The sequence below is a fragment of the Ambystoma mexicanum genome, chromosome 5p (assembly GCF_040938575.1).
Source record: "Ambystoma mexicanum isolate Mex_15411 chromosome 5p, UKY_AmexF1_1, whole genome shotgun sequence".
Classification (NCBI taxonomy): Eukaryota; Metazoa; Chordata; class Amphibia; order Caudata; family Ambystomatidae; genus Ambystoma; species Ambystoma mexicanum.
The window spans coordinates 658263623-658289500 of record NC_090930.1 but is presented as its reverse complement, the minus strand read 5'-3'; the positions used below and the strand labels follow the sequence as shown (position 1 = coordinate 658289500).

Sequence of the window (25878 nt, the reverse complement as noted above, 5' to 3'; positions counted from 1 at the left end):
GAGAGAAGTCTCGGGTGGGGCCCCGACGACCAAGACCTCAGTCTTGTCACCATTGAGCCAGAGCCAGTTGGAGCCATCCAGAACGAGATTGCAAAGAGGCAGCATTGGCAGCACAGCGTAGTAGATGGCTGCACCAAATCAAAGCGCATCAGAATCTGGGTGTCGTCAGCATAGGAATAACAACGAAACCCAAACAAGTGTATCAGAGAGATTAAAGGCAAAATATAAATATTTAAGAGAAGGGGAGAAAGAGCAGATCCCTGGGGGACTCCTCATGTCAGAGGACAAGGGGCAGAAATAAATGGGGAAAGGAAGAGACACTGGGAATGATCAGCAAGAAAAGAAGAAAACCATTTCAGAACCTGACTAGAGATCCCCACTGCGGCTAGTCACTGGACCGAGATGGAGTGGTCGACGGTGTCAAAGGGTGCAGAGAGATCCAGGAAAATCAGGGCACCAACCACCTCTGGTCGACAATCTGAGCCAGATTGTCAAGAACAGAGATCAGGATGGATTCAGTGCCCCGGCGAGTCTGAAACCCAACTGGAAAGGATCTAAACAGTGAGATCCCCCGAGAAAAGAGCAGAGAAGAAGGGTAAGCAAAGATTCAACCAGCTTCATAGGAAAAGACAAGAGTGACATAGGACAAAAATTAGAAAGAAGAAGAGGGTCCAGAATAGGTTGTTCAAAAAGCAGAATCACCAACGCGTATTTAAAAGAAGTAGTTATATGAATGTGCAAAAGAGAAAAATTCACTGCTGACAACACTGAGGCAGCAATAGAGGGAATAATCTCTTTCAAAGTTCCAAGAGGAATAGGATCAGCCAGGGAGATGGACTGCAAACCGCGAGTGGCCAGGATAACAACTGCCGCAAAGAAGGTGGGAAATACCTCCCAAAGAACTGGGCCCAGTACTTCCACAGAGGCCACCGCCTCCTGCATAGCTGTTACAGAGAGTCTGAAATGTTCTGGCGGATAGCTCCAAATTTGTCTTGAAAGTAGTTGGACAATGAAGTTCAAAGGTGCATAGAAGGAATTACTATATTAGCCGAGGGCAGGGTAGAAAGAGGTTAGAGGCTACGATATCTCAGCAAGCTTCACCTAATATGTTGAGAAGACTTAACACAGAAGAGGCAAGCCGGAGCTGTTAAATAAGGCAAATGCACAGCTTCCCTTGCAAGATCTTCCGTCGTATATCCCATAAAGCACAAACAATCCACAAATTCAATTTTTGAGGTCAACATGGATTCACAGCCCCTGGGATAGTTTACAACAACAATCATCAGATATTAGCACTACTTAAGCAATATCCAGGTCCATAGACTTCACTAGCCGGTTATGGACCAGGGCACAGGTTATAGGCCTGAGTGAAGTGAGGAACTTAATGCCAAACCCCAGCACTCTTACCGGCTGAGGAAACCTGTTTAATTGAATATCATTGAAATTAGAACTCCAGGTTTCTAACCGGGTTGCTAAGAGCAATGAATATGTCTGAAATAGGCAGCAGCAAGCGTGTGATCCATTGTTTCAGACAAATGCAGAACATTTTGACTAATATGGCAGCCATCAAAATGGATGCAGTGCACAGTGTGTCCCTCTTCCATTTGGAGGCGAGTGTTGAGGTGTTACACTGCGGTGCCGCAGACATGAAGATCCAGGGCTGGATCCCAAAGATGTAAAACAACTTTAGGCCCATTACTAATACAAATTCCCTGCTGAAAATCCTGGATAAAGTGGTGACTAATCAACTACAGGCCCATTTTGAATCCGCAGGGATATTTCACTTTAAGCAATCCGGGTTTAGAGCTGACCATAGCTGACCATAGCTGACCATAGCACGGAGACAGCCCTCTTCGACCTGCAGACATACATGCTAGAGATGGTGGACCAGGCAATGAATGGTCTCCTGGTCCTCCTGGATTTATCTGCAGCTTTGGACTTGTTGGACCATGGGCACCTACTTACTGGTCTGGTTAACATAGGGTACTGTGCTCCACTTTGCCAGGTAGACAATCCTCGGTATCATGGGAAGGTGCCTCCTCAATTTCGGCCCCTGGTCACTGTAGAGTCCCACAGGGAGCGTGTATTTTGCCTACACTTTTCACCCTCTGTTTTAGACCTTTATGCCATCTGTTAGAGTTCTGTGGAGTCTTGTTTACCAACTACGCGGATGATACCCATTTGATACTGGAAATCGATGGGGATTATGAGCGTGACACCAGGAACCTCAATGCAATCTACAGGATTATTGTGCAATGGATGACAGAGAATTTGCTCTGCCTCAACCGAGCAAAAACCAAACTATTATTATTCGGCAGCCCGGGCGCTAGAGCAAAACTGGGGAACGAATTTTGCAACTTTTACATTAAGGACTGCCCCATTGTGGTGGCAGAAAAAGTCAAAACGTTGGGGGTCTTTCTTAAAGCCTCTCACTGGGCTGAGACACTAGCTAGTTACCTGTCCAAAAACTGTAACTACTACCTGAGACTTCTTAAGAGCATTAAGCCTTTCATCTCAGAGACAAACCTCTTTTGGCCGAGCAATCATACTATCTCGACTAGATTATTGCAACTCATCGATCTCTGGGGCCACATACAAAATTCCTGCGCCAGCTGCAAATGCTCCAAAATGACGTCCTTTGCCTCATCAAGGGCATTTCAAGGTGGGATCACATAACAGAGAGGAGGGCCTCGCTACACTGGCTCCCTATTCAGGCCGGTATCCACTTTAAAATAGTCACTCTAGTGCATACATTTCTTTATGTAGAGGCCCCAGAATACGTAAAGACCCACATATTTCCGTACACTCCCAGATGAGCTCTCCGTTCTGCTAATCAGGGAACCATTAGCGTCCCAAGGTTTAAAAGGGCAGGCGGTCTCGGGAGGGCATTTCCCACACAGGCAGCACAGGTATGGAGCTCTCTCCTGATCTCCCTTTGGCTGGGAAAAAATCTGAATACTTTCTGTGCTTCACTGAAAACTTTGCTCTTTCAGTAAAGTTCCTTTCCTCCTTTTGGAGTCAGGCATGTGTTTAAGTCTTGTATGATCATGTATGTCTTGTTTTCTTTTTTTGTTGCCTTGTGTTGGTGTTGGCGCCCTGATGCCTGCGGGTTCCAGGCGTGGTATACATACATAAATAAATAAATAAATAAATAAATAAATAAATAAATAAATAAATAAATAAATAAAAATAAACCAGTCAGTGCACCAGAGATTCTAGAATAGCGGACTAACTGTGTTTGAACCAACATTACATTGGGCCTCATTACAACCTGCCAGTCCGGGACCGTGCAAAATCCGTGACGGCGGTAAAAACGTTTCCGTGTCCGCATGGTTGCGGAAAAACCGTCCGATTACACGCTGTCGGTCGCGCGCACCACACGGACTCGGAAACGTTGTTACCGCCGTCACGGAAAACCCCACGGAAATGGAAATAACGAAGCCACAAGTGGCGCAAAACCCGTTTCCGCCTCCGCCGCCACGGACACGGAACCGGAAATACCATGATCGCCAAAACAGGAAACAGAGAGGCGGCCATCATATAAAAGCACAATCCATTGCCATCCAGAGCCAGCACAAGCACAATCCTAACTCTGAGAAGCCAAAAGGGACCACCAGCATGTCTGCCAGGATTCCTGCTCAGAGGCAGCGCAAACAGCGCTTCAGCGAGGCGGAGCTAACCGTCTTGGTGGAGCACATTGTGGACAATGCTGAGATGCTGTTCAGCGCCGACCAACGGCGTGCCACACAGCAGCGGAGGAAGGAGGTGTGGGCCGAAGCTGCACGCAAGTGCACCGCCGTGGGCGTGGCAGTGAGGAGCGTGAAGGACTGCCACAAGCGTTGGGACGACCTGAGGCTGAGGGTACGCAACCTCATTTCCACACACCGCCAACGCAGCAGTGGGACAGGCGGAGGACTCCCTTCCCCACTGAGGCTGCAAGCATGGGAGGAGCGTTGCAGCAGCGTCCTCCACCTAGAGGGAATCCATGGGATCGGGCAGGCTGAGGCAGGAGTGAGCCCACCTGCAGATGCCGGTAAGTGCCCAAACATGAATGCCACATGTAAATATGCAGTTGTGAGTACTGGGCCAAAGGACCCATTAACAACCCCCCCGCCAGGCAGTGCATGTGTGGGCCAAAGGACCCATTAACAACCCCCCCCCCAGGCAGTGCATGTGTGGGCCAAAGGACCCATTAACAACCCCCCCCCCCAGGCAGTGCATGTGTGGGCCAAAGGACCCATTAACAACGCCCCCCAGGCAGTGCATGTATGGGGCAAAGGACCCATCATGATCCGTATGGCAACCAATATCACTGAATGCAGACACCAGCAATCAGATGCATGTGACTAACACTATTCAATGTACAATCTTAATGACGCATGTGATGCACCCATCTGCCACCACAACAACACTAATTGCATGTCCTTTGTGTCCCCACAGCCGTTTCAAGTGACAGTGACACTGCACAACAGGCCAGCCAATCTGCATCGGCAAGTACACTAGCCACCGCCACCACACAGGAGGATGCTGCCGGCAGTTCTGCACCTCTGGCCACATTACCAGCCACTACAGATGTGCGACACACCACCACCACCGACATCCCCACCGTCTCCACACTGGCTGAGTCTAGACAGGCGCCACGGGAACCTATCATGGCCACCCAACACAACACCGAAGGCAGCAGCACTGCAGAGGGGGCGGCCTGCAGTGATAACAGTGCCCCGCAAGAGCACTCGGAAACGGGGCCACAGGGGGAGATGCCCACTTTGGAAGACCTGGGCTCCTTCCATGAGCTGGGGTTCAGCCCCACTTCACTGGGGAGTCCCATGAGGTCGCCCACCCCATCCATGGCCGAACTGAATGCCCGCATGCAGCGGATGGAGGACCAGCAGGCTACCCTCACCCAGCTGGTGGAGAGGCAGCTAGAGGAATCCAGGCTGCAGAGGGAGAGCTACAGCGCCTCAGTGCGTCGCCTGTCGAGGTCCATTGGACGCTTTGCGAGCACCATAGTAACCCTTGCACGCCATGTGCGGGAGGGCAACGACCACACCTCCAGGCTTGTAGAGGCCATGTTGGTTGGCCAACAGGCAAATCTGGCACGGATGCCCTCAATCCCAGATTCTGGCCAATCAAACAAAACCACCCCATCCAGCTCCACTACTGCCAGTCCGAGGAGGCGCTCGAGTAGGCTAACGGGTCCCTCGGGCAAGGTTGCACAGAAGCGCACACGGAAGTGATGGCATGTGTGTGGGGCAGTGCAGGACACATGTGGACTACAAGGGTGTGAGAGGGGTGGGCACGTTTGGGTGGTGGGGTAGGTAGTTTTGGGGGTTTGGACAATGGGCTCTGGGTGGGGGTGGGCACGTTTGGGTGGTGGGTGGCCCCGGGTGTACAGCTTCCCTAACCAATGCACCTTCTTCCCTGTTGTTATTACATCAATACATCACCATTTCAAATCAAGACATACATGTGTGGACATTGATCATTTATTTTGCAGTGCAACTATTAATTCATTGTCGTCACCATGTTTGTGCATTTCTGTGAATGTGCTGTGACTCAAAAGTAAATGCGAATCAGGGCATCCCGTGCTCTCTGGCCATCATGTGGACCCCCAGGGGGAGGCGGTGCCATCCCATCCCCATCTCCATCCCCATCCCCATCTCCATCCCCATCCCCATCCCCATCCCCATCTCCATCCCCATCCCCATCTTCCTCATCTGCGTCTGGTGGCATTGGGATGTTCCTGCGCAGGCATATATTGTGCAGCATGGCACATACGAGCGTGATTTTGCCCGTCTTCACTGGGCTGTACAGCAGTGATCCGCCAGATCTGCTCAGACAGCGGAAACGGGCCTTCAGCAGTCCAAATGTCCTCTCAATCATTCCACGTGTGCGGATATGTGCCCTATTGTATGCCTCTTCATGCCTGTTCCTTGGTCTCCGTACAGGTGTCATCATCCATGGCGTGAGTGCATATCCCGCATCACCTACATGGGATGTAGATGGGGGAACATGTCAGTGTTTGTGGCATCATGTCCTCATCTGCTGCTGTGCATTCTTGTATCATCATTCATTCATGCATATGTACCATGCAGTGTCTGGAGGTATGTTTTGGCCATCACGAGGTATGTCGCTGACTGCATATGGGCCTACACATTAACTTGCATGTTTACTGTGCCCTGCGGGTGACATTTGATTGTGTGCATGTCACGGTGCAGTGCTGTCCACACATGGCAGAGTGACTCCACTGTACGGAAGTAGTAAATACACGTTGTCTCATTTACACGCCTCTCGTGCTTTTTGGGGCAGTGTTTCAATTGAGGGTGGGTGTCTGCAGTGGCACAGGGTTCATGGGACAGTGACGGGATTGGCTGTGGCAGCGTGTGCACGGGCACATTGTGGTGCCCTGTCATGTCTTCCTTCATGATGTTTGGCATCCGCTGTGTATTTGGTAGATGGAAGGGGGGCGATGCATGTGCGGTCACAGCGGCACACTCACAATGCTCATTGGCCTGGACACACACACACCACTCCGACAGGGTTGTAGCATCGTCAGCTGTACTCACCCAATAGCCATGTGCTTTGTCCGGCATAGCGTTCCATGTACCGTGGCAACGTGGAATTCCGCAGTACCATTGAGTCATGTGATGAGCCTGGGTAACGTGCGCAGCAGTGTGTAATCAGTTGCATGGCATCACAAACCATCTGCACATTCAAAGAGTGATACTGTTTCCTATTGCGGAACACCGCCTCAATTGCATGTGGTACTGTCAGCTCGACGTGGGTGCAGTCAACTGCGCCTATGCAATTTGGCATGCCTGCTATGGCATGGAAGGCCAACTTGGTGGCAATGACCTCGGGGAGGGTGCGGGGTAGGGCTATGTGTTCCGACACATGGCGCAACAGGGCATCCAGTACCTGTACCAGGATTTTTGAGAAACACGGTTGTGATATGCCGTGCAGCTCACCAACCGTGTGTTGATAGGTGCCAGTGCCAAGGAAATGCAGAACTGAGACAACCTTCAAGAGGGGGGATGGCGGTGGGGGTGTCAATTAGGCTGCTGATGTTGTCCTCAATCATGGCGGTGATGTGCAGGATTGTTGCACGGTCCAGCCGGTATAGGGTGTGGATCTGTCCTGGGGTGAGGTTCCAGGGTGAGGCCCTGATGCGTGGTATTGGTGGCTGGCGGCGGGGTCGGGCTGGCTGGGCAATGGGGTTTGCCATAGCTGCAGGGTTGGCTGGTTGCCGCCTGCGCCTCCTCCGCCTACGCCTCCTCCTCTGCGCCATTACTGCCACCATGTGCAGTGCTGCCTGTTGGTTGAGTAGGCCCAGTCCCAGTGCTACTAGACCTGCTGCCTGCATGGTTCTGTGTTGTGTTGGGCTGGGTGTGGCCCTTTTGTAGGCTCCCAGTGGCCTGCTAGGTCCAGCTGGGCTGATTTGGTGCACCTGTGCCCTGATTCAGTTCAGCAGGCAGTGTATAACGCCATGTTCGCGGTGGCGGCGGTTCCGCCACCGTGATCACGGTATTTCCGCCATTTTTTTCCCGGTATTTCCGTGTACGCGCTAGTTGTGATGCTCACGGTGTTTCGTGTTGACGGTAACGGAGGGGTTTCCGTGCAGACGGACTTAAGGGGAAGCCTATTTCCGCGGTGGTGGTTTAGGGTGGTGCTATTACCGGGGCCGCGGGTCATGATTGCGCGGACATGGAAACGGTGCCGGTATGGTTTTACCGGCAGTGTTAATTCCGGACCGGAGTACTTGTAATGAGGCCCATTTTCTCCCCTGTTGCTCACAGCCAATGAAGTCGCCCCACACTCTGCTATGTGCTGTTAGGCTATGATATTGAGTCTTTCATTGCACACCATCTGTCATTTCCACACTTTCTAGGAGCTTCAGGATCTGAAAGAAATAGTATAGGGGGCTAATGCAGTAGCAGAGGGTCAGGCCAAGATTGCTTTGTAACAACATTGATGTATGCAGATCCTAAAAGATATGGCTCTGTACGGTGAACGTTTTAGATATTTTGTCAGCTGTGTGGAGCAGTGATTATGTGCATTTCAGTTAGCTAAGGTGCTTGTTTGTGCGATTGACAGAAAATTGATATGTTTTGCTTCTTGTTTCTGCCACCGACTCATCAGAGAGCCAAAGAGATATGGAGGGATGAGCCAAAGGTCCAATTCACAAGGATGCCAAGGACCAGAGGAGAGTTCACCAGAGCAGCCAAGGACCAGAGGGGCAACTGACCAGAGAGGTTCACGTTTACCTTAGTTTTATCTCCTTCTTTTTTTAATTTTGGCTGCAAGCCAAAACTATTGAACTGGAGTACAATTAGGAGGACTTGTGAGGAGGGACATACACTTGAGGGTGTTTTGTTATTTACCAGCCCACTGACTGCTCATGGACATGCTAGGTCCTACGACCAATCCCACTCACTACCTGCCCCTCCCAAAACACATCCTCATGGGATCTCGTTGAGCTAGCTTCATCAAGCATTAACATCAACCATTAGCCTTCTAAGATTATTTCTAAGTAGTCTGCTGAGAGTAAATGACTTAATTACTGTTGTAAATTGCTTCTGGTGTAAACAAAAAAAAAGCTTCAGCCACTTGATTTAGATCTGTTCATCTGTTCCATGCACTGAACTCCTTTTTAAAACAAGCAATCACAAAGCCAACCGTTTTGGGTTGAGGTATTAAAAGGCGTTTGCCAGTTAAGGCCATAATATGCCTAGGTAATCACTCAATTTTTCATCTGTCGCCATCTTTTTGCAAGGTAATACCATTATATAACTGCCTATTCCATACTTGCACAAAAGCCCAAACTGTCAGCATTGCCAGTGCTTGTTTGTTATTCCAGGCAATGGGCCTCATTATACGTTTGCCAATCCGGGAGCTACGGTACCAGTAAACTTGCCAGTACCGTAGTTCCCGGACCGGCAAACTACGAGTTGTGCTCGCGGGTGCCTATCTGCCCGCCAGGTCGGACCTGGCGTGAAGAGCGGCACCCGCGAGAACAGCAAAGTCGGATGAACAGGCACTGTAATAAACGGTGCATGTACATTCGACCTCCCCATTCCCATTCAGCCCATGGGAATGGAGAGCATTTTTTCCCGGTGCCTGCAAATGGGCAACTACCGGGTCCAGCAGGGCCTAATGACCCAGTAATTGCCCATTCACAGGCGTCAGAAAAAAAATGTCACCGGCGGCAGCCGTGCCTGTATTAGAGGCACGGCTACTGCCAATGTTATGATGAGGCCATTGTCTAGTCTAGCCACAAAGCAGCAAGAGACATTGTAGATGGCAAACCACTAGTTCCTTTTTTCCACTTCCACCACTGTTCTCAATACAGCACTTTTAACACGAATAAACAACTTTCTTGGCACAGCATGCAACCACTAGTTCCTTTTTTCCACTTCCACCACTGTTCTCAATACAACACTTTTAACACAAATATACAACTTTCTTGGCACAGCATGCAACGCTGACTCAGCGTGAACTTGCCTCCTCACTTGCAAACTGTTTTTATTTGAAGAAGGTGTGGTTTTGCAATCTAATGTAATCTTTGCATGGAATTGAAAGGCATTGTGAGGTGCATCAGGAGTGACAGTGCTGACAGGCAGGTGCAGGTCAGAAGCAACCGAGGCTTGAGTGATGATCTTCTTCAATGGGTTTGGGGATATGATATGAATGTGGAGAACTTGAGGTCTGATCCCTTGAAGTGCTTTGTGGAAACCGTAGTTATATAAAGCATTAGCACCTGCATTCATATGCAAACATTTTTAGGCAATTGAAATCGTGATATGGGGTTACTACTTACATGCCAGGAGAGTGATTGGAAGGGTAGGGGGACAGGAGACAGCTCATTCTCACAGTCACAGCAGTCCTTAAGTGGATGTTTTCAGACTTAAAGGAGAGATTTAACTGCTTGTAACATTGAAGCTGCACTGGAATAGTCTCATTACAATGCTTAAGGAACCAGATCCTAGGGGGTAGAAAAGTGGGAGCGGAGCCTCCAAGTTTGCCCCGCCTATTTTCTGAAGTGGGCCCTCCCATCACCAATTACCCCCCCCCACCAAATACAAAATGTAGGTTTCATTGCCCCCCTGTTGTCAGTTGAGGCTAGGACTGATTCGTTCCACTGCAGATGCCCGCGCTGCATCATGAATCGAAGATTAAAGTACAGTCCCTCAGGGACGTCATTTGGGGGTCACCAGAGGTCGCAACTGCGACCTCTGAGGTCTCCCTTGCGACCTCTGTGGTCACCCTTGCGACCTCTGTGGTCACCCTTGCGACCTCTAGAAAAAAAAAAGAAACTTTTTTTTTTTTTTGTAATGCAAGCTCATGGGCTGTGGCCAGCACCATGTGGCTCTTCAGTTTTGGAGTGGCTGGCTTTCTTGTTAAAGCCCCTTAAAAAAAGAAGAAAAAGAAGAAAAGGATTGACACAAGTCTAACACTTTCAGCACTGACCCTAAATAAGAAAGATTAGGAATACCAAATAAAGTCTTTCTGGAATTCTATACAATAATTGATACTCATTAAAGGTTTATTTCAGGCACACTTCAGGGGGTGAGTCACTGATTTAGTCTGTTCTTAAGCGTAAGTGCTATATAACAACACATCATCATTTGATCATGGTGCTTGCATTCACAGTAATTTGGTAATATGGGCCTATACACACTGATCTTAACGATACATATGGCGATCCATTCTTGTATGAAATGTACATCACATTATAGTGATATCGTAACCATATTTTTTGTAGTGTACAATGCTATGCGATAGCACTTCCTGTTTTGTCAACGGGTGAAAGGTCGCGTTCCATCGCATCCCGCGATATCACCTCGGGGTGGGATCAAATGACATCACTTCCTGTGATGTCACCAAGGGTCAAGGGTCGTGTGATGTCACTTCCGCTACCCCTGGCATTTTGGTGAAATGACGTCCCTGCAGTCCCTCTCGAAACTTAAGATCCACTGCGTGTCTTCTCTTCTATATGCAAGGCTTTAAGCACGCCTGTGGCATGGGGAGGGCTTGCACCATAAATGCAACCAAACACTGGAATCTACTGCCCCCAAAGTCTGTGCTATCCGTATCTACTGACTCCTGTTCTACGGGTAATCCGTAAACCTCTCTGTCCGGGCTGCAGACATCAGCAGTGCTAAACCACACACACACACACACACACTCCATGATGGATGCAGAGGGGCAGGGCGTGTGGTAGCACAGTGCACCGAATCAAAGCATACATTCATTTTATACTGTGCCGCCATATACCCTAAGGGCCTGCTGGGGGGCACATGTATAACACCTCCAGACAATGGTAGGACAGAGGAAGAAGGGAGATTCCCAAGATTGTAGCACTTAATCCCGGCTTGAACCCATCCCACATGAAAGAGCCTCCCTCCCCAGGTAATGCTTTGAGGGCCCCAGTGATGTTCCTCTCCCGGCCGTCGACAGGTAAGGGAGCAACATGGGAGGTGGCCCCCTGGTACTTCCCAATCAGCAGAGCCTAGAATAAAAGTGCCTCAATGCACCTCAGAGCTGTGAGATTGGAACTAACCAAACCACATGCAATAATATGATGCACATGATGACCTTAAAGATTCTGATGAGCGCACAATCATTGCCTCATAGGTCATGCAAGCACTTGAGTCATGTCACATGGCTACACATGTTATCAAAGAACATCCTACATAGTGATAGTCTGCCAATCCTCCCTAACCCAGACTGGGTTCAGCCTTTGATATGATATGATATGATATGGCATTTGTAACGCGCCTATACACAAGTGTTTCAAGGCGCGACGAGGCGGGGGGGCAAGGGGAGACAGAAAACGATCCTACTAGGCCAGGTATCATTCAGATCGCGCAAGTGCAAGGGTCGAGGGGAAGGGAAAAGTGCAAGGGGGAAAGGGAGAGGGGAAAGTGCAGTACAGGGTTAATAGCATACAGGATGAATAACAAGGGCCAGCTAGTGGCAAGTGCGAGGTAAGTGCAGACAAGTGCTGGGAAGGGGGGCTGTAGGGATACAGACACAGTCCCGCAGTGCAGGGGTTGCCAGGGAGGCAGTGCAGGGGAGAGTGGCTGGGCCAAGGACCGAGAACGGTGAGTGGCCCAGTTGCAGAATCAGTGCAGTTTCAGTAAGTTTAGCAGGGGAGAGGGGGAGAGAAAGCGGAGGCAAAGAGGAAGGTTTTGAGGTGCTTCCGGAACCGGAGATGGTTCTCCTCAAGTTTCAGGGAGGCAGGAAGGCTGTTCCAGAGGGAGGCACCTGCAGCGGAGAGAGATCTGCCCCCAACTCGTTGTTTGGAGAAGCGGCTGACCCTGAGGGAATTGGAGGCGGATGAGCGAAGAGCTCGACAAGGAAGATATTTAGGAAGAGAGAGTTGAAGGTATTTTGGCCCAAGGCCCCAGAAGGCCTTGTGGACAATGGAGAGGGTTTTGAACTTTGGCTGCCCAACCTGGATTACCTGCATGTAACACTCTGCATCTTCTCTCTCTATAATACGCTTTGGTCTTAGCATTATTACTGTGTCCTAACACTGCACCCTCTATTCGTACAGCGCCCGATGGCTCCCTAGATGGGATTGTTCTTTATAAAACATCAAGCACACATACAAAAAGATATATGCACATGGGCTGTACAGTCCAGGAACACAAACAATGTAAAGCTGGAGTTCAACTCCACGTTATGATCATTAGAATGAAATGATCAATTAGCATTCCATTTTGGGAAATTGAAACTTGCTCAGGTGTGCATGCGCAGATACCATTTGCATGGCATTCAAGCACATCCAGCCTCTGAGTGGCAATGGCTGCTTGGTACACTCTGCACTGGCTAATATTTGTTGTGATCCACTAAATAAGTGCATTCTTCTATATTAGTTTGATGGGGAATGCCCAAACTGAGCATTGACCTCCTTATAAGGAGACACAGAGCACAATGGGCACATTTGATCAAAATTGAAGAGTCACATGGACAGAGCATGTGCCCCATCCTGCAAGAAGCTGTAGCACATGAACATTTAAAGAAGGACTTGTTAAAGAACCACCTCTTGTTCTGAAATAACAAAGCTGCCTTCTTAGAGATTACTTGCTAGGCAGAGCCAAAAGCAAGAACATCAATGCTTATCTGTAGTCTCGGGAGTATAGCTCAGGGGCAAAATGCTCGCCTTGGAAGTAAAACGACAGGAGCACTGTAACGGAGGTACCAACAACTGAATGCAGTAGGGGGCAGCCCCCCCCCAACTTAAAGCTAGGCATAGAAATTTGTGTGCGGTGATTTAGCATTGTAAATGTGTGAAAATAGAACTCATAGGGTTGAAAGACATTAGTACTTTAATGGTGTTATGTTTATAAAGTCAAACATGCTTTTTATCATGGTTTTGCAAGGCAGCGTACAGAATGCATATTATAAAAATTGAATAGGAAAATGACTAAGGGCCTCATTACACGGAAGGCAGTAAGGGTTAATGGTCACCGGTAATGCTACCGGTGACCGTTAACCCTTACCGCCTTACTACGAGTTCCCTTTGCGGGACCCGTTTTTAACGGCTGGTTCTACCAGCCGTTAAAGTAGGGTGCCACAATGGGACCTTGGTTCTAATTATGGTACCGCAATTTGCGGTACCGTAATTAGCGCCTTCCCCATTCCCATTATGCCCTATGGGTGCAAAAATGGGAATGGGGAAGGGCCTTGGTAAATGGGGAATTACCGCCCCCTCTCACCTTGGAGTAGGGCGTAATTCCGCCATCCACCAAGGAGGACACAGTAAAATGCCGGCGGCAACCATGGCACTAATAGCGCCATGGTTACCGCCTACCATGTAATGAGGCCCTTAAGTGTTTAAATATACCAAGACAGAAAAAGGAATCTACCATTTGTGTAACTGACTAATACCTTTAATTCGAACAATGCCTTTACTGAGTAAATAGAATGCATTAAATGAAGAAGCTCTCTGCAGACAGTGGTGGCATGAGTCAGCCCCGTAGCAGCAAAGTTTTAAGGCCACAATGCCTTGCAGAAACCAGATAAGCAGTCTGATACCTGACAGACAACGAGGCCATGTCTGAGTTTCTAATCAAGGAACACAGCTGCCTGACCAAAAAAGCCTTGCTAAGCCTTGAAAATCCAGTAACCAGTGCAAAATGTATCTCAATTTGAAGGTTTAAGCAGAAATGACTAATTGCTAGGTGTGAGAGTCAATGGAGAGCTTTGCCTGGGCATGTATTAGAAAAGGGTGGGGGTTCGACTCTCTTTCGCAGAATGATATAAAAAGAAGCTCCATTTTCAGCACGGGGCCAGAGTTTGTGTACTTGACAACGATGCTGTTTGTGTCAGTCTGGCGTGAATAAAACCTGATGAACCTGACTCTGTCTCCTGTATGCTGTCTGAGTACTTTTTCTGAAATGCCGAGAGCCCCAGAGAGTCCAGGAGAGCCTGTCAGAGCAGAAGAGGTGCTGAAGAGCAAGATTGGGGTCCTAGGACTTCGAGAACACATGGCGAGCCATTCCAGGAGGGATAGAATGATGAACATTCTACATCTCCTCAAGCCCAAAAGTGCCTGGACAGTAAAGACTAAGAGACTAAGGTGAGCTATACTATTCTGCCCAAAATAAGAGTAGAGTAAAGGGAATAGAAAATAAGATAGGGATGGGGCAGACTGCCCTAGCCAATAGAAAAGAAGGGACATGGCAGGGAGGCAGAACAGTATGGCAAAAAGAGACTATTTGTGGGAACTTTTCAGGGAAAAATAATGTCAGTCCAGATTTGGGAAAAAGCCAAGAAATTAACAGCATTTTAAAAAACATAATTGTAAAACATTCATGGGGAACCCCAGCAAAAGGTAACAGAGGGAGGTGGAATATGAATAAAAATAATGTTAGGGTAAGAGTATAATTTATATATATAAGGGAATAAAATGTTGACTCGAGGTACCCGAGCAATAGAGAGAGATACCAGGAGGATACCTGAGGATATATATATATAGGGATACCAGGGAGGACACCCGAGAAGAGGAGGAGAGGAGGATACCAGGAGGATACCTGAGAAGATAGAGATACTGGGGGGGACACCCGAGAAGAGAGGATACACCCAAATTCCTATGCTTAATATAGCGGTTAGAAGAAGAAGAAGCCTGCATCCATATTTGTCTGATTTCATTATATGTGTCATATTGTCTGTCTGCACTGTAAAATATTAGAAAAAATATAAAATTATATTTTCAAGCTAATTTAAAAACTTGGCTTTCAGCCAAGTTTTTGAAAATGCCAAAACATAACAACAATGTAAGTGATCAGATGCTATGACTTAAGGAACACAAATTTGTGGTGATTTCCCTTCAAAAGAGCCAAGCAGTTCTGAGATAAATGGAAAAGAACTGCTCCACTTTATAACCATTACACAAATATTTCAACCAGCAGCTATGGAGTGAGATTTGTGATTTCCTAGTACCAGACAAGATAATTAATGAATCACGCCAAGAACGATAGATTTTTGCATTTAAATGACTAAGTTACAGTGAATTAAAGAGTGCTGTTGTATGTGAGCACTGAAACTGTGCAGAGTTGAAAGACAGAATGAGAGGTCGGTACCTTTAGAACCTTTGTGCGAACAGCGAATTGTGTAGGATGTACAGTGATTAATGGACAAGGAATTGTGGAAATGTAAAGAAATGTTTTAAAGAGGTTCAGATAAGAAGTGCGGTATTGTGGAATTCCAGTCTGTTTGTGTGTTTGAAACTAAGCGTATCTTTAGCAAATGATTTTTAAGTGTAGACATGGTATCTTGTAGATTGGAAGAAAAAAAAATATGTTTTGGGATCACTAGGATATTATGTTTAGACTGCCATTCTGTTAAAGAGAAATGCAGTGTTAAAAAACTCAGTTGGCATTTGGTTTCACATGAATATAAAGTTAGAGAAAATTGCTTAAAAGCGCACAGTTGAGAAATATGTGAGATTTAAACAGTGTTGCTATGTGCAGAATGAAGTGGGCAAACTGGCACACGAATAACAATTGTGTTTTCATTTTGCTCAAAAGCAAGGCATGAGAGCTCAGACGAAAAGGGCATTGGGCAGGAATGCACAGTGTACGCCTTTAAGATTACATTGCCGAGTTCAGGAAATTGGCCCATGTTGAACGAGTGCAGAATGTGCATTGCGAGCCACATTTACAGGAAGGCTTTGTTTATCAAAAGCATGTGCCGAATGCAGATTGTAGATATGAAGCGTTTTGTTTGTCGAGCAGTGTCGCACATTTTTGAAACACTTGCCAAAACATTTGAAAAGTTTGGGGGCATTATTTTGATGAAGGACATTTCTTGTGGGCACCAGGTGAGCGCAACTGTTGAAGTGAGAAGAGAGTTGATGTGGCCCGTGTTTGCGTGGCCCACTTCTGGTGGGCGCAGGGCTCGGATGTGGTTGGGTCATTGCATTCTGCATTTATGTTTCATTATGTCTCGTTGTGGTCATTTTTAGCAGGGCGGTAAACTAGATACATTATTTTAAAATGTGTGGTAAAAAGACACATTAATAAGAGCAAGGAAAGGTTTAGGTTCAAATGAGAAAAAATGTGTTAGGTCATGTCCTGTTATTTGGCAGTCATATGGCGCCTTGCATATCAGTGGTATTACTTTAAAGCACTGATAGGTTGAACACCCTCGAGAACCATAGGTCAAGTCAGTCGAGAGAGATAGCATTGTATGATGCATAGGTATATCAGATATGTGTGCAGCTGGTGTAATTGTTGGATGAAAGCTACTTTTAGCGATAAGAGTGAGGCTGGAAAATGCTGCATTTATTGTGAAAATATAAATGCATTACATGCAAAATGAATTTGTTGCAGAGGACGAGTAAGTGAGCTTACATGTAGGCTCAGCAATACGTAAACACAGGATACACAGACACCTGGTAATAAAAGGTGTTAACCTAAAAATAAGGAATATTTTTGCAAAACAGAAAAATGAATGTGCTTCACAGTAGAACAGCCTCAGAGGATGACCAGATGTGTTTAGAAGAGTTAAGTGGCACTAGGGTTTTAAAATGCAAGGAGAAATATGGCAAGAAAAAACGATTTTTTGGTCTAATGATAGACATTGGGACCTTGTACCCATGGAGCAAAGATGACTTTTAAGATTACAGATGTGGCATTGGTTTAGCAGTCTTTGAGGAGAATGTGTTAGCTGTGGTGTAATTTCAATAGGCACTTTTCAGGGGTAGTTATTTAAATATAAAGGCGCACATCAGCCCAGGGGCATTGTGGCGCGAGTCAAAGAGGTTCAATAGTACAGGTAAAGAAATACATTGAACAAGAGAAGAATTAGCATGTGGATGGCATTGTTGTAGCCAGTTTAGCTATTCATCTTGGTCAGATCACAAAGAGGCTTGGTTGAACATGAATGTTTTCAGCATTTTGAGGAAAGCAATGTAAGATTATTTCATTTCCTTGTGCTGGTGGTAGGGCATTCCAGCTTTTTAGGAGCCAGATGGCTAGAGCTGGGTCCCCCGGATTGTGGATTTTTAAAGGCAGGCATATATATTGGACTGACCAGGAGGGTCAGATGGACTAATAAGAGTGATTCACTCTGATAAGTATGAAGGGACGTGGATAAAAAGGCATCCTTGTGTGATGGCTGTGAGTTTAAAAAAAATGCATTTATTTACTGATAGCCAGTGTGCTTCTTCCCTGGCCTATGAAAGGCTTCCTTATGGGAATATTCAGTATTGCCTAGAGGTGTTATTCTGTGCGATGCATAATTTATTGAGGGGTTATCCATGAATGCCCAGAGAAGGAACATTGTAGTGATCCAGTCTTGGTGCCTTCTGTAGTTTTGGCAAGGAATAAGCAATTCCTAGTAGAGAGGAAAGGCTTAAATGCATGAAAAACCTTTTTATTTATTTATTTACTAGAATTTATAGAGCACACAGCACCCCCTTAGGCATCGTGGTGCTGTTACAAAGAAGAGACTTGCAGATTACAAAGAAACTAGCATAAATAGTGGTTGCATGCCGCAGCTTCGCCTGTAGTTATAGGACAAACAAATATACAATGTAGTTACAATGGATAAATTGCATGTTTATCTTACATTGGACACAGTAGAAATTGAAAAAACACATGGCATAGCGGTTAATTAAGCAGCAGGGGAATACGTACAGACACTGCTGGGGGAACTAATAGGGTTAGTTAAACAGGATAGTTTTGAGGGTTTTGTTGAAAAATGAGGAGGGACGGTTCTGCTCTAAGTTTGCTAGGGAAAGCATTCCATGGTTTGGGAGCAATGTGGGGGGAGCCTAGACCTCCGGCATTAGTTCTTTGGATTAGTGGGACTTGCAGTTGAGTGACATGGTGACTTCTTTTTGGGTCAGGCTGAACTGACTCTATTGACAGCATCAGTTAGATATGCTGGTGCTGTGTGACACATGCATTTGTGTGTGATGGTTAGGATTTTGAAATTAACCATTCCTTCACGGGTAGCCAGTGAGTAACTCACCTGGCGTGAATAATGTGTACTATTTTGAGAATGCTGAGAGCTGCACACAGCATCACCCTGCACTATTTACAGCCTGTGGAGATTCTGATAATGACACAGGCAATGAATGAGCAGTTTTGCGGGGAAAGGAAAGGGCTAATGAACATGATAGTGAGGCTGAGGCAATGGCACTCAATGATAAGTGCAACAGAACAGATTGTAGCATTTAACCTGGCATGACATGGACAAGGGTGAGTAAAGGAACACTCCTAAGGGTTGTTTTACAGCTGCAGATACAGGGCCTGATCACGACTTTGGCGGTAACACCGGTGGTATTACCGCCAGCGGTATTAGCCCTACCGTCGAACTCCCCGGCGCTAATAGCGCTGGATCACGAGTTTGGCGGTAATGTAATTCCTCATTCCCCATTGAGCCTATCCGGGAATGCCCCATTCCCCATTGGGCTCAATGGGGAAAATTCGTGCTCTTATCGCCAGCGGATTTCCCGGTGGCGGTAATAGCGTGGTTTTTCGGCAGATTTCCCCCCAGCCAAGAGCCGGGGCGAAATCCGCCAAAGTCCTGATTTGGCGGACCCTTAAATCAGGCGGTAACAGCACGACTGCCGGATTTAAGGGTTACCGCCAAAGTCGTGATGAGGCCCACAGTGTTGAGATTGAAGGAAGCATTGGTGAATGTCATGAGATATGGAGTAAGTGATTCTACATGTTTTTTTAAACTAATGTGCGGGCAGGGGCAGGCATCGCCTTTGCAACTGAATGGTCTAATGTTATTCATGATCTCTATGATTTTTGACTTAGAGAGCCCTCTGAAGTTGAAAGAGGTTATTGGGTCCTCTGTGACCTGTTTTTCGGGGAGTTTTGAGAATAGCATAATGTATTTGAATGAGGGTTTTGGGGCACTCTTAAAATTCCTTTTTCAGGAGCTCCACCTTGTGTGATGGGACAGTCTGTATGGTGTTACACCAGGGTTAGTATTTTATAATTTTTGAGGCCTTGGCGGCTGGCATGGAGAAAATTCATTGAAAAATTGTGAAAAACCATTTTGATTCAGGACTAACAGTTGAGATTCTATTATTATAGTATTCAGATGGTTGAGGAAAGGATTGAATGACAAAGCCTGAAAGCATAATGATATTGTTTAGGTTATCACGGAAGGAAAGCATATTTGTTTATTTGGGACATGCAGCATTTATACACTAGCATAATTTTGAAGGCATGAAATACGGCAGAAGGCCAATGAGATTGTTTGGGTAAAAAGTAAAGGATTTTAGTATTGTGGCAAAGCATGGTAATATAGCCAGCTGTGTGACCTGGCTGGTTAAATGATGAAAATATTTTCAGGCGCAGGCCATGAACATTTCTCATCAAGAGGAAGAGACAGATGACCTCCATGTAATTAGAGGCAGCCATAACCTAGGGAAACATGGTGAATAATTAAGGAGCAAACAAAATGAAATAAGAATCATGAATGACAGTAATGGTACAGGTTAAAAGATTTAGGTTAAACAACGATACAGATGACGGTATAGCCATACAGGACTTAATGGAGTATTAAGTGGTACTTTCCTTACAGCATCACACAGAAAAAGAAAGGAAGTATGTTTTAGTATACATGACAACAATGAAATAAGTGTTCAACATAAATAAAATAAGATTAGAAAAAGGATTAAAAACATTAGGTAGACTTTGGGCTTTTGTTACACAGGATCAAAAAATAAATTGGAAAAAGATGAAAGTGATTGATGATCTTAAATAAAAAATGAATAAAAGAAAATTTGAGGAAGGGAACGATTGGACAAATGAATAAAGGGATAGAGAATAAACCCAGAAGCATAAAACGAGTCAAAAATAAAAAAAAATTTGAAAACAAATAGCATTAATGAGGTTTCCTGGCCAACAGTAAAAAAAGAGCGTAGGGCAATAAAAAGTATTAGTGACCATGAAGGCAGAGAGAAGGAGTACGGCTGACAAAACATTGGGTCAACCAAACAAGTAAAATTGTACACAAATCCATTTCAAGAAAATATATTGAGGTAAGTAAAAAACAATTTTTTTGAGTGTCTGTAACGATTTTGATTTATATTACAGATAAAAGTTGTGGATCTTGCGTGGAAGTACGAGAAATGTCTGCATGGCCTTAATTAGGGAGAAAAAGAAAAAAGGTAAGTACCAGTTCACGCTAAAAGGGTGTGGACACACAATTGATCAGCTCTAAAAGTAAGAGGATCCAGGTGAGTAACAGGAAAAGAGATAGTAAGAGACACAATGGGCTTCATTACACGGACGGCGGTAAGGGTTTAGCGGTACTGGTATTTTACCGGTACCGGTAAACCCTTACCGGCTTACTACGAGGTCCCTTTGCGGGTTGGAGAATTTAACGCCTGCTTTTTGCAGGCGTTAAAAACCAACCCGCAAAGGGACCAGGGAGCTAATTACAGCACCGCAATTTGTGGTGCCGTAATTAGCACCTTCCCCATTCCCATTATGCCCTATGGGGCAAAAATGGGAATGGGGAAGGGCAATGGGGGAAGGGGAAATTACCGCCCCACCAACCTTGGAATAGGGCGGTAATTCCCCTTTCCACCAAGGCGGTGCCGGCTAATAGCACCTTGGTCCACCGCCGTCTGTGTAATGAGGCCCAATGTCTTCAAGTGTTTAGCTGTTTTTCCCAAGATAAGTGTAATTAGGTGTGGAAAGAGTAGGAAATAGATGACAGCATGGCCATTCCAGACAACCACAGAAAACGGAAGTGAAATTGAAGGTGGGTAATTATTTTTGTGTTCATAATGCCAAAGAAGGTTGATGTGATAGGGGTATACAATTATTATAAGAGGCAAACATTGTTGTGTACGGTACAAAATGGAGGCACATAGTACGAATTGGTGCCATAGTCTCGAAAAACAGGGATTGACTAGATTAAGTTAGGCAGGGACGGTGTGCAGCGAAACGCCTCTGTTAGTCTCCATAGGATGAACGCAAAGCACAAGCAAAAGCCATGGCCCACAAAGACAAGAAGAAAAAAGGAAGAATGGCTGCTAAGGAGCAAGTATTTACTGCTGAGCTGAGGAAGCACTTGCAGCTAACCAGGAAGCATGTGCAGCTAAGCTGAGCAAAGAACCAAGCCTAAACTAAGTATCCTGCGGGGTGGATGGAAAATAGTTGTTTATGTGCACCAACGAGTAGGGGAGAATGATCCAGAAAGTATTTTTGATAGCAGAAAAGGAGGAAGGGGTTGAAGTGAGAAAGAAAACCTGACCCCTTGCCAGTACCTGAATGACTTTTGTTCCCATTTTGACTTTCTACAGACAACGGGGATCCCCAAGAATGTTTCTGACATCTACTACAGATGTGCCTAGAAGACCAGAAAAGAAGAAGACGTCTTTCTTTAATTGTGATTTTTATTTCCTTAGGATTGCATGTGTCACCCTCAAGAGAAAAATGTGTCCCATGAAGGACAAATTGTGTATTGCATGATATTGAAAACAAAAGTAGGTTCTAGCTGGCTGTGTTTAGGAGGCAGGAATGACCCATAAAAACAAATGTTTAAATGGAAAATGAAAAACTAGTTTCTCTAGGAGGCAGGGGTGTTCAATAAGAGGCACTGACATGTAGTTTTTTCTAGGAGGTAGGGTATGAGAGCTAGAATATGCATCCAATGGGTTTTTTAAGGAGATGGGTTGGTAGGAAAAGTGTTAAATAAAAAAGACATGTTTGTTTTACAAAAGAAACTCATTCCATTTTATATTACAGGTATACATCGAGGGACCTGTATGCCTCAGGAAATGAACGTCAAACAATGTGAGGAAAGAGAGAGGTCGTAGAGAAACCCAGTGGGACCCGGCCAAAGATGAATGTCTGAAATGTGTCTGCAAAAGACTCCCCCAACCTTGTGTCCCCATGCTGAAACGTCCCCTCTTTTGGACTTATTTGAACAATGTATTTATTGAAAGAGAGACACTCGAGAAGAAAAAATTGAACTTTTAGTGAAAAAGGAAAAAAGACAATGGACCCCTGGTCTAAGCATCAAAGGACCTGGGATACTGACTGTGAAACAGCTCAAAAGAAAGAATAAAGGTGACAGGACACAGATGGTCCACCGATGCCAAACTAAGATGAGTCGAATGGAAGATACGGAAGAAGAAAATGTGTGGAACAAGAGGGAAAAATACAGTTTGAAAACATTGTGCATATATGCACGGGCAAAAGAAGAAGATCAAGGAGAGATTGTATTTCGTTGGGGTGGGAGTTGCAGACAAGATATGACATATGAAAAGACAATGGGCTAATGGGTTATCTCAAAACTTGACCAAACTCTCGAGTCTCACAATGGCTGTGAAATCTGAGGCATATAGTTAGTTCAAAAATAAAATTGAGAGATGGAGGTGGGGCTCAGATGAAAGAAGATAGAAGAAGTTTAGAGACACACACATGTGTTGTTTTAAAAATAATAATTTGTTAGTATTTGACAAATTGTAGGATTGTTGCAGAATATTTTTTTAGATAACTATCAAGGAGGGTGGATATGGATATGGTTGAAAGTAATTGTTTTAGCAACCAAGAACTTTCAAGATGTAGGAGTGTAACAGAGGTACCAACAATTGAATGCAGTAGGGGGAAGCCTCCACTTAAAACTAGGCATAGAAATTTGTGTGAGGTGATTTAGTATTGGAAATGTGTGAAAATAGAACTGATAGGGTTGAAAGACATTAGTACTTTAATGGTGTTATGTTTATAAAGTCCAAAATGCTTTTAATCATGGTTTAGCAAGTAGGCAGGGTACAGAATGCATATTATAAAAATTGAGTAGGAAAATGACTAAGGGCCTCATTATGACCCAGGCGCTAAGTGTTTAACGACGCCGTAAAAGGCTGCGGCTCCGCTAAACACCTAGTGCCTAATTATGAGGTCCCTTTGCGGGACCCGACCTTAACGGCTGGTTTTACCAGCCGTTAAAGTAGAGACCCGCAAAGGGACCTTGGTGCAATTTGCGGTACCGTAATTAGCGCCTTCCCCATTCCCATTGAGCAAATGGGGAAGGGCCATGGCGGCATGGGGAATTACCGCCCCACCAACCTCAGAATGGGGTGGTAATTCCCCATTCCGCCATGGCGGACTCCGGCATGGACCATGGTGCTAATGGCACCATGGTTTAGCGCCGGAGTCCTAATGAGACCCTAAGTGTTTAAATAAACCAAGACAGAAAAAGGACTCTACCATTTGTGTAACTGACAAATACCTTTAATTCGAACAATGCCTTTAATGAGTAAATAGAATGCATTAAATGAAGAAGCTCCCTGTAGACAGTGGTGGCATGAGTCAGCCCCGGAGCAGGAAAGTTTCAAGACCACAGTGCCCTGCAGAAACCAGATAAGCAATCTGATACCAGACAGACAACGAGGCCATGTCTGAGTTTATAGTCAAGTAAAGCAGCTGCAGGACCAAATAAGGCTTGCTAAGCCGGGAAAATCCAGTAACTGGTGCCAAATGTATCTCAATTTGAAGGTTTAAGCAGAAATGACTAATTGCCAGGTGCGAGAGTAAAGTCAATGGAGCATTTTGCCTGGGCATGTATTAGAAAAGGGTGGGGGTTTGACTCTCTTTTGCAGAATGATATCAAAAGAAGCTCCGTTTTCAGCACGGGGCCAGAGTTCGTGTACTTGACAATGATGCTGTTTGTGTCAGTTTGGCATGAATAAAACCTGATGAACCAGACTTTGTCTCCTGTATGCTGTCTGAATACTTTTTCTGAAATGCCCAGAGCCCCAGAGAGTCCAGGAGAGCCTGTCGGAGCAGAGGAGGTGCTCACCTGCATTGGAGGACTCCAATCCATTTTTCAGGCAGCACCAGCAAACGTCCTTCCAAAACCTTAGTGGCAGCTCTTCTACTTCTTTGCTCTACAAAGTGTGTGCATGAGAGAGAAAGAGAGAAAGGGAGGGAGGGAGGGAGGGAGAGAGAGAAAGTGAGAGTGTGTGTGTGTGTGTGTGTGTGTGTGTGTGTGTGTGTGTGTGTGTGTGTGTGTGTGTGTGTGTGTGTGTGTGTGTGTGTGTGTGTGTGTGTGTGTGTGTGTGTGTGTGTGTGTGTGTGTGTGTGTGTGTGTGTGTGTGTGTGTGTGTGTGTGTGTGTGTGTGTGTGTGTGTGTGTGTGTGTGTGTGTGTGTGTGTGTGTGTGTGTGTGTGTGTGTGTGTGTGTGTGTGTGTGTGTGTGTGTGTGTGTGTGTGTGTGTGTGTGTGTGTGTGTGTGTGTGTGTGTGTGTGTGTGTGTGTGTGTGTGTGTGTGTGTGTGTGTGTGTGTGTCTCATCTTCCTGGTCTAGATCGGTCATTCCCAATGGCGATACTTTGGGTCCATTTCCTCAGTTCACTGCACAGCATGCCATCTTTTCCAGTGAAACACCACATGAGCTGGTAGGCCAAGAAAGATTCCTTCCCGGAAGAGACATATGTGTAATTCCATCCTGCTTATCCTCTTGGCTGGCCAATTCACGCTGCACTCTGGAGCCCATTTATTAGGCAAGACTTGTCAGACAATGGGGAAAAAGCTGCCATGTGCCATGTTCCTTAGAGTAAACTCTGGCCCCATTATAAGGCATCTTAGCTAAGATGCTGGTCACTCCAATTAGGAATGTTCCATGTGGATGAAGTGCAGACTCCCAGTGGGTACATCTAGCCCAGTTGAGACTCGGGTTCCAACTTTCTGTTTTATCATGCATGCCCTTGAGGAGGAAAGCAGTGTCTCTCATGCATCTTTTGTGTCCCCAGCTACCCAAGTCTCTGGGGACCCTGCATGAAAGACTACTTTGGTTGCTGCTCCTATCATCATAGCTACTATTCCCTCCAGACTCTGTAAAGGGAACACACTGTTCTTAGATTGAGCAAAACATCCGATCACAAATCTGCAGCGTAGTCAGAATGATGACTCTCACATTCTCATGTGAGAAGGAAATGTGTCTGCATCCCACCTATCTTATGGCACCTGTAATCGATGCTGGAACTTTAAACTATGTGGTTTAAAGCACTTTGCATCAAGCTTTGGCCATTGAAAGGGATTCACATCTGCCTAGACAAACTGAAGAAAATACTGAAGAAAATACTGATCTGTTCACTGTCTTCATTAATCATTCTTAGCTTGACAACGATAACTTTATTCAAGAGTTAATCAATTTCAGGTAGAAGGGGGTGCTCGTAAACTCATGACCAAGATGGCTGCTTCTCACTGAGCTCCTTGGTGAGAAGCTGCGATGGGGAGGCTGCTCGCATTGTACACAGAACGCGCTGCAGATATTTTATGGGGCATTTGATCTGTGAAGACCTGGGCGCCTGCTAGGTGATTTTGGACCGGCTTGGTAGTCTCATATGGTGTCAACGAGAGAAATGCTATGCGGCCTGGACACACTCT

The 25878-nt window shown here is 45.9% G+C and overlaps 1 protein-coding gene across 2 annotated transcripts in view; it reads right to left on the bottom strand.

The window, feature by feature from the left end:
* Nucleotides 1-25878, bottom strand: part of DRP2 (dystrophin related protein 2) — a 1496582-nt gene that overhangs the window by 1091541 nt on the left and 379163 nt on the right. The window lies entirely within an intron of this gene.